We start from the raw sequence: 12,359 nt of genomic DNA, 5'->3' as shown, positions 1-12,359 counted from the left end.
CGCGGTTGCCCGCAGGGGGCGGCTGGGTCATTCATTCCAGCTTGGAGCGTTCGTCCCTTCTCTTGTCGCCGACAGGCTGGGCCGAGCGCTGCGAGGGTCTATCAAGATAATTCCCGTGTGTGTCGCATACCCCGTGCCCAGTCCCACACCTTTGCGACTCTGCCCGTGTCCTAGGTGCTCAGCCGAAGCCTCCCTGCTGCATTGGATTTGCTCCCCGACCTCCTCGATGCTCCAACTCACACTAGCTCTGCACTTTCCTGGGCTCTCTCTTTCCACTCCCCCGTGTTGGCATTCCATGCGTTGCTAACCTGTCTCCCGGCCTTCGCGTCCCGTGTGTCCTCCTGTCTCCCTCCCTCTGCCTCCCCCAAACTCACTCTGCTTCAACAGGGATGCCATCCCCCCTGCTCCCCTTCTCCTTCCCTTTCCCGCAGGCCAGAAGCTGCGAAGTGCTACTCTTTTGCCTCATCGCTCAGACACCTTGCCCTCTCTCCATTCTCCACCTGTCTCTTCCACACCCATCCTGCGCTCAGCCTCAACAGTCGTTTTGTGATACTAAATTGCGCTGATAGAAGTATCCAAATCTGGAAATGTGGATTCCTACGTGTATCCTATGTGTGTTCAGTCTTGGGCAGTTGGCAACACTGGGGAGCATTGGGAAACAGAGTTGTAGTGTGGCGAGCTGCCCTGTGGCACGTTTAGCGGAATTGGACACATCTCTGGAGAAAAAGGCTTTGGAAAGGGGGGAGGTGTGAATCATGGTATCTTCACATATCTGAAAAACTAACCAAAGGGGGAAAAAAGATTTAACATGTTCTTCCTGGTCCCAGGGCCAGAACAAGACACAGTGTGTGAAAACCATTTCAGCTTAACCCAAGTGGAAATTTCTAAAGTCGACTTGTATATAACAGTGCTACTTTATGAGTTCCTGAGCAGCAGGGTAGCAATTAATTGGGGGCATTTTATTTTTTTTTTCCAACGTTTTTTATTTATTTTTGGGACAGAGAGAAACAGAGCATGAACGGGGGAGGGGCAGAGAGAGAGGGAGACACAGCATCGGAAACAGGCTCCAGGCTCCGAGCCATCAGCCCAGAGCCTGACGCGGGGCTCGAACTCACGGACCGCGAGATCGTGACCTGGCTGAAGTCGGACGCTTAACCGACTGCGCCACCCAGGCGCCCCAATTGGGGGCATTTTAAAGGGATACCTGCAGTGGCTGTTTCTTCTGACACCGAGGGCTTTGCTTCTAAGAAAGTCAAGAGACAAGCTGGTTTGGAAAGGAAGGTGATGAGTTTTTATCTTCAACATAGTAGCTCTTAGCTGATCAATACACAAAGAAGATAATAACAATCCAAACCCTTTAATTGGGCCATAGATACTTTGTGAATCTGATGGAAGCTATACTTCTTTTCCCAAGGGAAATGCACACTTAGTCTACATACAACGTTTTCCACGCAAATTTAGGGAGTTCACAGAGCTCTGAAGCCCATCCTCAGAACCCGTGAGAACTCTAACCCTGATAGATGATTCCTGACATAGAAATGACACTTGGTAGTTTAATAATGTCTTTATAAACTGGCACCTTGAGGTGAAGCATGAAATCTCCCTTCTTTCTGAACAGACTGAACCACTAAAAAATATGTCTTAAAATTTGGGAGATCTATACCTCAGTTTAGGAAATAAGGGAAAGTTATCATCTCTTTCCATTCATTCGCTCACTCATTCAATAAATATTTACCAGATGCCTCCTACAGAGGCTTTGTTCTGTCAGCTGGCTATGCAACAGTGAACTGAACAGATAGGATTCCTGCCCTCAGAGGGCTTCTATTTTATGAAGGAGCTGGACAATAGATACACAAGGAGTAATAAGTATGTTGGGTAATGATAAGGAAATTAAATCAAGGTGAGAGGGGATGGACAGTGTTAAGGATGGAGTATAATTTAAATGTCTTTTTTTTTAATGTTTATTTTTGAGAGAAAGAGATACAGGTCACGAGCAGGGCAGGGGCAGAGAGAGAGGGAGACCCAGAATCCGAAGCAGGCTCCAGGCTCTGAGCTGTCAGCACAGAGCCCAACGCGGGATTCAAACTCTAGAACCATGAGATCGTGACCCGAGCCAAAGTTGAACTCTTAACCAACCCGCCACCCAGGTGCCCCTAATGTTTATTTTTGAGAGAGAGAGAGAGAGAGAGAGAGAGAGAGAGAGAGAATGGGGGAGGGACAGAGAAAGGGAGACACAATCTGAAGTAGGCTCCAGGTTCCAACATGGGGCTTGAACCCATGAACAGTAAGATCATGACCTAAGCCAAAGTGGGACGCTCAACCTAGGCACCCCAGGATGGAGTGTAATTTAATCAGACAGTCAGGGAAGACCTAACTGATAAAATGACCCAGAATTCAGACCTTAAGTGAAGGAGCAAAGCTTATGGGTATCTGCAGGAGCTTCCCTTCCCAGGTAATAACAAATGCCCAAATCCTGAGACAATGAGTGAAAGGAAAAGAAGATTGTGGGGAGTGAGCCCTGGGATACACCCAACATATTAGGGTCAAGGAGATGAGGAGGATCCATCGAAGGAGAAAGAGATCAAGGCTCATTGAGGTAGGAGGCAAACAAAGAGAGAGTGGTGTCCTGGAGCCCAACTGTACAAAATGTTCAAAAAGGAGGCAGTAATCAGCTGGGTCAAAAACTAATGATCAAAAGTATGACAAGGATTGAGAATTGACCATGAGTTTTAGCAACAGTGGAGTCATTGGTGACCTTAACAAGAGTAGCTGAGAGTGGAGACAGCCTGAATGGAGCACTTCAATAGAGAAAAATTGGAGCGACAAATATAGACAAGTCATTCCAGAAGTTTTGCTATAAAGGGAAATATCAAAATGAGAGAAAGGAGGAGGGAGGTACAGCGTGTTTATATGCTGAGTGCAATGATCCAGCAGAGAGGACAAATTTGCAATGCATGAAAGGGAAGACCAATAATTACTGAACGCTATCCTTGAGCAGAGGAGAGGTTGATCTTTGAGTAACAAAACTCCAGGGTACTCCCATCGGGGCCATGTGGGGCACCCAAGAAAACATTCTTCCCTGAGGAGAAGCTTAAAAGCAAAAACTATAAATTGCACCAAAAACAATGCATCAAAAGAGACAGCCACCAGTTTTTTTTTTTTTTTGAATGAAAGTTGGGGTGCCTGGGTGGCGCAGTCGGTTAAGCGTCCAACTTCAGCCAGGTCACGATCTCGCGGTACGTGAGTTCGAGCCCCGCGTCGGGCTCTGGGCTGATGGCTCAGAGCCTGGAGCCTGTTTCCGATTCTGAGTCTCCCTCTCTCTCTGACCCTCTCCCGTTCATGCTCTGTCTCTCTCCGTCCCAAAAATAAATAAACGTTGAAAAAAAAAATGAAAGTGTACCCCCCAAATTAGAGATAATAGAGCAATCTGAAAGAGATTTTTAAAGAAAATATTCTGGGTTGTTCCAAGAGTGAAAGAGCTAGAAACCATGAAACAGAGGACATTATGGAAAGAAGAGAAAGAGAGAGAGAAGGAAGGATAAAACAAAATAAAACCGCAGGGCCAATTATGTTCTTTACAAACTAAAAGGTGCTCACTTGGAAAAGAAAAAGTCCAATCCTCATAACAGCAGACACAGCAAAATCCTTGCTCCTGAAACCACTATAGAAATGTAAAGACGGATGGAAACAAAGGTAGATACGTTGGTGCCGCCTTCGAGGCTTGACTTTAAACTAAAACACATTTTTCTCTTCCTCATTCTTGAAGCCTCCCCCTCTCCCCACCCCCACCCCCGCCCCCAACCCCCTGCCTCGGCCACCTTGTCTTGTTTTTCTGTGGAAACCTTTGTTCCAAGAATTCAGTATCGATATTGACATCTCGCTGACCTCAATGTATACTTAGTAACTGAGACTCCGATCGATCGCCGGTGGCAATGCTAGTCATGAGACCACCTTGAAGATGTGACAAACACGGCCGGTAGCATGTTCCAGATTCCTTGGAAACCGTCCAGATCCTGTATTTTCCTGCAAAACCCCTCAGCCTTTTACCCTTGGCCATCCTGTGGTTCTGGAGGCATTAGCCTGCCACAGCCTCCTGTGCCCGGCAAAGTAATAGACCACCTTCCTTCTTTACCCCCAAATTCTGTCTTCACGTTACATATTTCAGCTCCGGAGCACAGAGGTTGGTTTTTACGACCGCACCTCCACTGTGAAAATAAGGAAACTGAGATCCAGGGGGGGTAGGCGCCTAACTCAGAGCCACAGAGATATTCGGTTGCTGACTCTAAACTCTTTGCCGACTCCAAATTTCACGTTCTTGCCTCGCTCTGCTGCACGATGCTCCAGGATACAGCTAGGCAGCCAAGACATGCTGCTCAACGGGATTGTGTAAGGTGTGGGAATATGAAAGGAGAACTCTTAGGAGAAAAATTTACATTACTATGAGGATGAAGTTAAATTGCGTGGCATTGCAGTAGACCAGATGAGTTACCTCATTAAGTCATTCTCTACAACCTAGGAACAGAAATTTGAAAAGAGAGGCCTAGGGGGCGCCTGAGTGGCTCAGTGGGTTGAGCATCCGACTTCGGCTCAGGTCATGGTCTCACGGTTTGAGGGTTCAAGCCCCGTGTCGGGCTCTGTGCTGACAGCTTGGAGCCTGCTTCGGATTCTGCGTCTCCCTCTGTCTCTCTGCCCCTCTCCCGCTCTCTCTCTCTCTCTCTCTCTCTCTCTCTCTCTCTGTGTCTCTCTCTCAAAAATAAATAAACGTTCAAAAAGTTTTTTTAAAGAAAAAAAAGAAAAGAGATGTTGACTTGAGGGGGAGATTCAGGTTGACTCAAGGCTCAGGAAGTGAAGGATACCAGGGGAAGCTGTATGGAAACACTGACCCTACAGACTAAGCAAGGAAGGGAGACTGGAACAGAAACCAGTCTCAATACGCTCATCAAGATGTGGTTTGTATACTGTTGACTTCTTTGAAGCAAACAGTGATTCAACTTATGGCAAACGGAAGCCGCATTGTCATCTAAGGGCTGTTTAGAGAGTAGAGGAGTTTTAAGAATACGGCTTTTTCCTGGTGAGGAGAAGTCCCAATGTATCACTTGTGTTATTGGGAATGTCCTAAAGGAGGTCTTTGAGATGTTGAAGGTTCAGATGGAACTGTGAGAAGATGTCCTGTGTGCTTACAAACGACACAAGGGACCACGGACCTGGCTGGAGACATCTGAGTCCTAGAATTTATACCTTTAAAGAAAACCTGTAGATGAATCCTAATGACCAAATCAAGTTCCTGAGGACATTAGATGTCTTTAGACAAGGGGTTCTTTCCCAGTCTGAGGTTTCGGGATTCCAGTGACCAAGGCCCTTCTGCAGGTTGTTGGGAAGTTTTCTGGAGACTTCCTCAAATAGACCTATGATTTTTTTTTTTTTTGGATATTTATTTATTCCTGGGAGACAGAGAGAGAGAGAGAGAGAGAGAGAGAGAGAGAGACAGAGTGCAAGCGGGGGAGGGGCAGAGAGAGAGAGAGAATGAGAGAGAGAATCTGAAGCAGGCTCCAGGCTCCAAGCCGTCAGCACAGAGCCCGACGCGGGGCTCCAACCCACGAAGCATAGGATCATGACCTGGGCTGAAGTCAGAGGCTTAACCTACTGAGCCACCCAGGTGCCCTATGATTTTTTTTTTTTTTTAACACAAAAAGTCATTGCATCCTTAGGCAGATGCCTTTAAACATCTAAATCCACAGACATGGAGGGGTGCCTGGGTGGCTCAATCAGTTAAGCTTCCAACTCTTGGGTTCAGCTCAGGTCATGATCTCACTGTTTTGTGGGTTCAAACCCCACATCAGGCTCTAGACTGGCAGTGAGGAGTCTGCTTGGGATTCTCTCTCTCTCCCTCTCTCTCTCTGCCTCATGCTGTCTCTGTCTCAAAAATAAATAAACTTTAAAAAAATAAAAAAATAATGAATAATAAGTCCATGGACCTGGAGAAATGAGAAAAAAATTCGGCCCCACCAGTATTGACTATAATGGACTGGCATGTCCCCTCACTTGTCATGCTGAGCAGACTTGAGTCACAGAAGGGGGGCGCCATGAGGGAAGAGGCGAAGGTCCATGCCATGGGGCAGTTAACAGTAGGGTCCCACATCTTCTTTTGCTTTCTAATTATTGAAATATAATAAGCGAGATATGCTGAGATTGACATGTGTTGTATTCAGTGGAATTATGGATTACATTACCTAGTTTTAACTGAATGAATCCTAACAAAATGAACACATCATTTTTAAAGTTCCTGCAAAGTAATCTCAGTTTGAAGGGCACACTAATAATGCAGGTACAGGGGTGCCTGGGTGGTTCATTCAGTTATAAGCGTCCGACTCCTGGTGTCAGCTCAGGCCATGATCTCACTGTTCCATGAGTTCGAGCCCCATCTCAGGTTCCGTACTGAGAGTGCAAAGCCTGCTTAGGATTCTCTGTCTCCCTCTCTCTCTGCGCCCCTTCCCCTACTCTTGCCAGTCTCTGTCTCTCTGAAAAATAATTACATACACTTAAAAAAATTGATGCAGGTACAGTTAACCAACAGGAAAATGATAGAACTACACTTGTAGCATGAGCTCTTTTTCAGATACGTTGGGAAATTGTGCCAACCTGATCAGACCTGACCAAAACTCAAGCAAAGTAATTTCAAATATTAAGGAGTCTACTAGAGGGGCGCCTGGGTGGCTCAGTCAGTTGAGCGTCCGACTTCGGCTCAGGTCATGATCTCACGGTTTGTGGGTTTGAGCCCCATGTCGGGCTCTGTGCTGACAGCTCGGAGCCTGGAGCCTGCTTCAGATTCTGTGTCTCCCTCTTTCTCTGTTCTTCCCACACTCACACTCTGTCTCTATCTCTCAAAAATAAAGATTTTTTAAAAATTAAGAAGTCTATTAGAAATGTATGATTGTATCCACTATTACATAGTTAAGGTGACTATTATGTTATCCTAACTATATATGTATGTATATTTATATATAGTATATATACTTATATATACAAAAATATGTCTATTTATATATTCTATATGTAAGCATACATATGCATGTATATATATGTATAATTACACAGGAAAATATAAGTATATACTCTGTATGTAAACATGCATGTATATGTGAGTGTATATGTACAGATTATTAACCATATACAAATTACAAATACATAAAGATTATATAACACAGATTATATATATTTACATATATAGAGATTATATACATACAGATTATATATTTAATCTATCCAGAAAAAATATATATCTAGAACATGAAGATAATTTTTCAGCAATGTTTAAGGTCGTATAATATGCTGTCAAGTACTTTATGAACTTTCATTAAATCTAATGAAAAATGCTTGATATCCTCTTTTGAGGTCCTAATGAATAAAAATCCATCCATGTAAAAAAAAAAGTTCTAGTGCTTCTCATTATAAGTCTGCAGGTTAGCATTGTTAAAATGCAACGTGCCTTCCAATTAGTTTGCAAGAGGTACTGACTTACATCAGGAACTGTGGAAAGTGGTAGCACCATTTCATCAAAAACTTTTGCTTAATTAGCAGATGGTACTGAAAAATGAATGTGTACTGCCTATGATGTACTTTTTCCATTTGGAGGGTTGTGTGTGTATGTGTGTGTGTGTGGATTTTCACTTATGGCAACCATTAATGCTAAGTGTCAAAAATAAACTTAGAACAAGACCTGAAAAATCTCGGCATAACAGAACATGAAACCAAGACTCGATCGGGGGCGCCTGGGTGGCTCAGTAGGTTAAGCATCTTGATTTCTGCTTCGGTCATGATCTCACAGTTCAGGAGACAGAGCCCCCTGCTGGGCTCTGAGCTGAGTGTGGAGCCTGCTTGGGATTCTCTCTTCCCCTCTCTCCGCCCCCTCCCCCACCCCACCCCCTGCATACACACACACACACACACACACACACACACACACACACATACTCTCTCTCTCTCTCTCTCTCTTTCTCAAAATAAATACACTTTTAAAAAAAGAGAAAAGAGTGCTTGATTAGAAAAGAGTAGAGCCCGCTGCTCTACATCAGGCTTCTCAAATCTGGCTGGAAATCCATGGCACAGAAGGCATGTTAAACCCAGATTTCTTGCCTTTGCCCTTAATACGATTCTCTGCGAGGTAGGACCTGGATATGGACTTTTAAGCAAATTTCCAGCGTGATGCTTTTAACACTGATCTGAGGAGAAGCATTCCAGCACACGGTACCGATGATGGTCTATTAACTCAAACTTCAAGAGACAAATAGATCTAGCGGGTTTCCAAAACTTACTTGAGCACAGCGCAGGGAGTAACACAGTTGACTGGTTTTTAGGATGCTTTTGACAGAAGCTAAAATGGAACAAGTTTTCAGTGCTGACTTTTATCCATAGAAACCTCTTTAGGGGACACCTGGGTGGCTCAGTCAGTTAAGCATCCAACTTCATCTCAGATCATGATCCCCTGGTTCCTGGGTTCGAGCCCCGCATCAGGCTCTTTGCTTTGGATCCTCTGTCTGCCTCTCTCTCTCTGCCCCTCAATAGCTCCCTCTCCCTCTCAAAATAAATAAACATTTTTAAAAAAGAAAGAAAGAAAGAAAGAAAGAAAGAAAGAAAGAAAGAAAGAAGCCTCTTTATGATCATAGTGTAGCCACCTTTGGGCACCTTAAGTTTTCTCATTGATAAAATGAGAGATATAATACCACCTACTTCGAAAAAAAATTTTTGAGTTTATTTATTTATTTTGAGAGAGACAGAGACAGTGAAGGTGGGGGAGGGGTAGAGAGAGAAGGAGAGAGAGAATCCCAAGCAGGCTCCACACTGCCAGCACAGAGCCTGACATGGGGCTCAAACTTGTGAAGCTGTGAGATCATGACCTGAGCCAAACCCAAGAGTTGGGCACTTAACCGACTGAGCCACCCAGGTGCCCCATAATACCACTTACTTCTTAGGATTGTTAAGAGAATTAACTGAGATGATGTATATAAAAGGCCTGCAATGAGGGGCACCTGGGTGGCTCAGTTGGAAAGTGTCTGACTTCGGCTCAGGTCATGATCTCGAGGTTCAGGAGTTCGAGCCCCGTGTCAGGCTCTGTGCTGACAGCTCGGAGCCTGGAGCCTGCTTTGGATTCTGTGTCTCCCTCTCTCTCGGCTCCTCCCCCACTCACACTCTGTCTGTCTTTCAAAAATACACATTGGGGCACCTGGGTGGCTCAGTCGGTTGAGCGTCCGACTTCGGCTCAGGTCATGATCTCACAGTTTGTGAGTTCGAGCCCCACATCAAGCTCTGTGCTGACAGCTCAGAGCCTGGAGCCTGCTTTGGATTCTATGTCTCCCTCTCTCTCTGCCCCTCCACCGCTCGTGCTCTGTCTCTGTCTCTGTCAAAAATAAATAATAAAAAAATAAAATAAAATAAACATTAAAAAAAATTAAAATGCCTGCAATGAGCCTGGCACGTAATAAAATCTCCCTGTTACCAGTATCCTGAATTTTATATACCGTCCATTTTAGAATACATTCATGAAAAGAATTACCATAAAAAAATTATTATATCTGAGCATAAGCATTTTTGCCACAGTGTTTCAACATGATGCCCAAATATCAGAGAAGGAAAACAAAACACTTTGTAATGATTAGACATGTGGTCTCAACTAAATGAATTTAGTAACCTAAACTGTAATACAGTCTGCAACAGTGTAATACATTTCATCTACTTCTTCAAGACTACAAGTAATCCCAGAAGAAAATTGTGGATGCCGTCCCAATCTGCAGTTTTTTTTTTTCAATGTTTTTATTTATTTTTGGGACAGAGAGAGACAGAGCATGAACGGGGGGAGGGGCAGAGAGAGAGGGAGACACAGAATCGGAAACAGGCTCCAGGCCCTGAGCCATCAGCCCAGAGCCCGACGCGGGGCTCGAACTCACGGACCGCGAGATCGTGACCTGGCTGAAGTCGGACGCTTAACCGACTGCGCCACCCAGGCACCCCCCAATCTGCAGTTTATTTTATCTCTCTTTGTTCCGAGCTTAATCTCTGTCCTTGTAGAGACCAAGACTCCAGTTTCCCTCACGAAGGAGAGTGTTAGGCCTAAAATTCACTGAATGCTGGGATCAAACCTGGTCAAGACTCTCTATACACGTTGATCCCCCTTTTGAATTTCAGTTTGTGCCAGAAAAGAGCTCCAGCTTCTTTTTCTGGAAAAATGCTGATCTGGAAAGCATCTGACTCTAGAGGTGATTCTTCACCTCATTAACTGACCAGGGCCCCTTTAAAACTTGGGGAGTTCTATTCAGGTAACAATCTTAGAGGATTGAGTAAGAGGAGTCAGACCCCCTGAAACCTTCCACCACCCAGGATTCTCCTTCTCTGGCCCCCGTATAAGTGCCTCATCTCGACCCCTTGTTAACTGACTCCAATTTTTTGCATGGTCACTTCTCGGCACCCATGAGCCTCCTTTGGTTTAAGCTGCATGACCTTTTGCTGAGCGGACAGACAACTAGACTCTGCCCCTGCTATGTCTGTGACATTTACCTCTTCTTGATGGCTTTGACTCCAGTAAATCCCATCAGCACTGAACAGTGGGGAGCCCCATCTGTGCCTGCTGTCTGATGCTAGGAATGGCTGGACATCTGCCCATGTTGAGTTTCTGTCAGCACTGGCTTTTGCAGATTGAACTTTCCTCTCTCTGACAGAAGCTTCCAGGAGCATGTGGTGACTCCTGAAGGTCTCCTAGATCAATAGGAGAAGCAAGCTTTTTCTTCCCTTGGGGAGATAGCAAGACAGGTGACTCATCTGCCACAGCTAATTAGCAGAAGGGGTCTGAACATTGGAGAACATACAGACGCAAAAGCATTGGGATTAACCAGACACCACGATTTGTTTGTTTGTTTGTTTGTTTAATGTTTTTCCAGAATGTAACCTATTCATTATTTAGTGTTAGGAGAAGGGGGAAAAAAAGGAAGTTGACCAACAGTGGTAGCCCGTCTTAGAAAGTCTTGAAGAGGGTCACTGCAGGGAGGCTTGGGTTGCCCGTGGAAACGTGCAGAAAAAACAGCATGTCCCAAAGGCACAAAGCAAGCCCATGTTGGAAGGAGCCGGTCACCAAGCATTAGGCACGGCACATATACTTTAAAGCAAACAGAATTCTATCCAAGACCCCTTCTCTCTGATGCCACTGTGGACCCTCCAAACCAGGAGCTGCAAACTGGCGGCCAGTATTTTGTGTGACACACACAATTTTAACACTTTCTTTGAATGGGAATGCCTTTTATGGTGCATGTTCTCTGTTCATCCTAAGTCTGACCATCCCTTTAAATCAGGTCTCTTTGTATGTTCATAGTACTTTACTACCTGGCCTCTGAGGGCATTTGCATCAGATTGCCCAGGAATATTATCTAGAACACAGGAGATGAGATGTTAATGATGCCCAACTTGGATTCTGGGGTTTACAGCCCACTGGGGATGTCTAAGAGCTTTGCCGGCCAGAGGGTGTAGGGGTACTCGGTGGAGAAAGACACGGCTGACTGCTGCAGACGGGGCTGGGCATCGCCTTTGTCAGAGCCGGATTCCTTGGTAATACCCTTGTACGTTCACAGCTTGCTTATCTGGTTGAGGCACGAGGCATCTAGGAACTTTTCTTCTCCAATTTCCCCATTTTTGCAGGGGAACTTCCAAGAGGGAAATACTAAGGAATTGGCCAAGGTCAACAGATAAGAGTTCAGCCTGGGTGTACTGTACCTGTATTTCTAGAACCAGAATTGAGATCTCATGGTTCATAATTGGGAACATAGTATTTGCAATTGTGACTGCCCTGGAAAATTCATGATAGATGAGAACTAGAGTTATATAGATCTCAGCCAGTGTGCACTGGGGGCAAAAAAAAAAAAAAAAAAAAAAAAAAAAAGGAAAGAAGGAGTTAGAATCTCAAGTCCCATCTCGGAGAGGGAAACAAGAACAGTAAAACCTTCGTTTGCTAGCGTAATTCATTCTGGAAACATGCTTGTAATCCAAAGCACTTGTATATCAAAGCAAATCTCCCGATAAGAAATAATAGAAACTTAGACGATTCATTCCACAACCCAAAAATATTCGTATAAAAATGATCACAATGCTGTAATATCATACAAAATAATAAAGAAAATACAAAATATAAAGAAAAAGAAACAAATTCACCCGCACTTACCTTTGAACACCTTCATGGTTGGTGTGAAGGAGACAAGAGAGAGGAGGGTTATTGGGTAGGACGACGTTCACTATCGCTAACAGAATCACGGCTATCTATTGGCTCAGTGTAATCTTTTTCTTTTCGTACAACTTTAACAAGGAGCCTATCCAATGACACT

Source organism: Herpailurus yagouaroundi, unplaced genomic scaffold, assembly GCF_014898765.1.
Source record: "Herpailurus yagouaroundi ecotype Mexico unplaced genomic scaffold, PumYag 208, whole genome shotgun sequence".
In the NCBI taxonomy this organism is placed as follows: Eukaryota; Metazoa; Chordata; class Mammalia; order Carnivora; family Felidae; genus Herpailurus; species Herpailurus yagouaroundi.
This window is presented reverse-complemented; position numbering follows the sequence as displayed.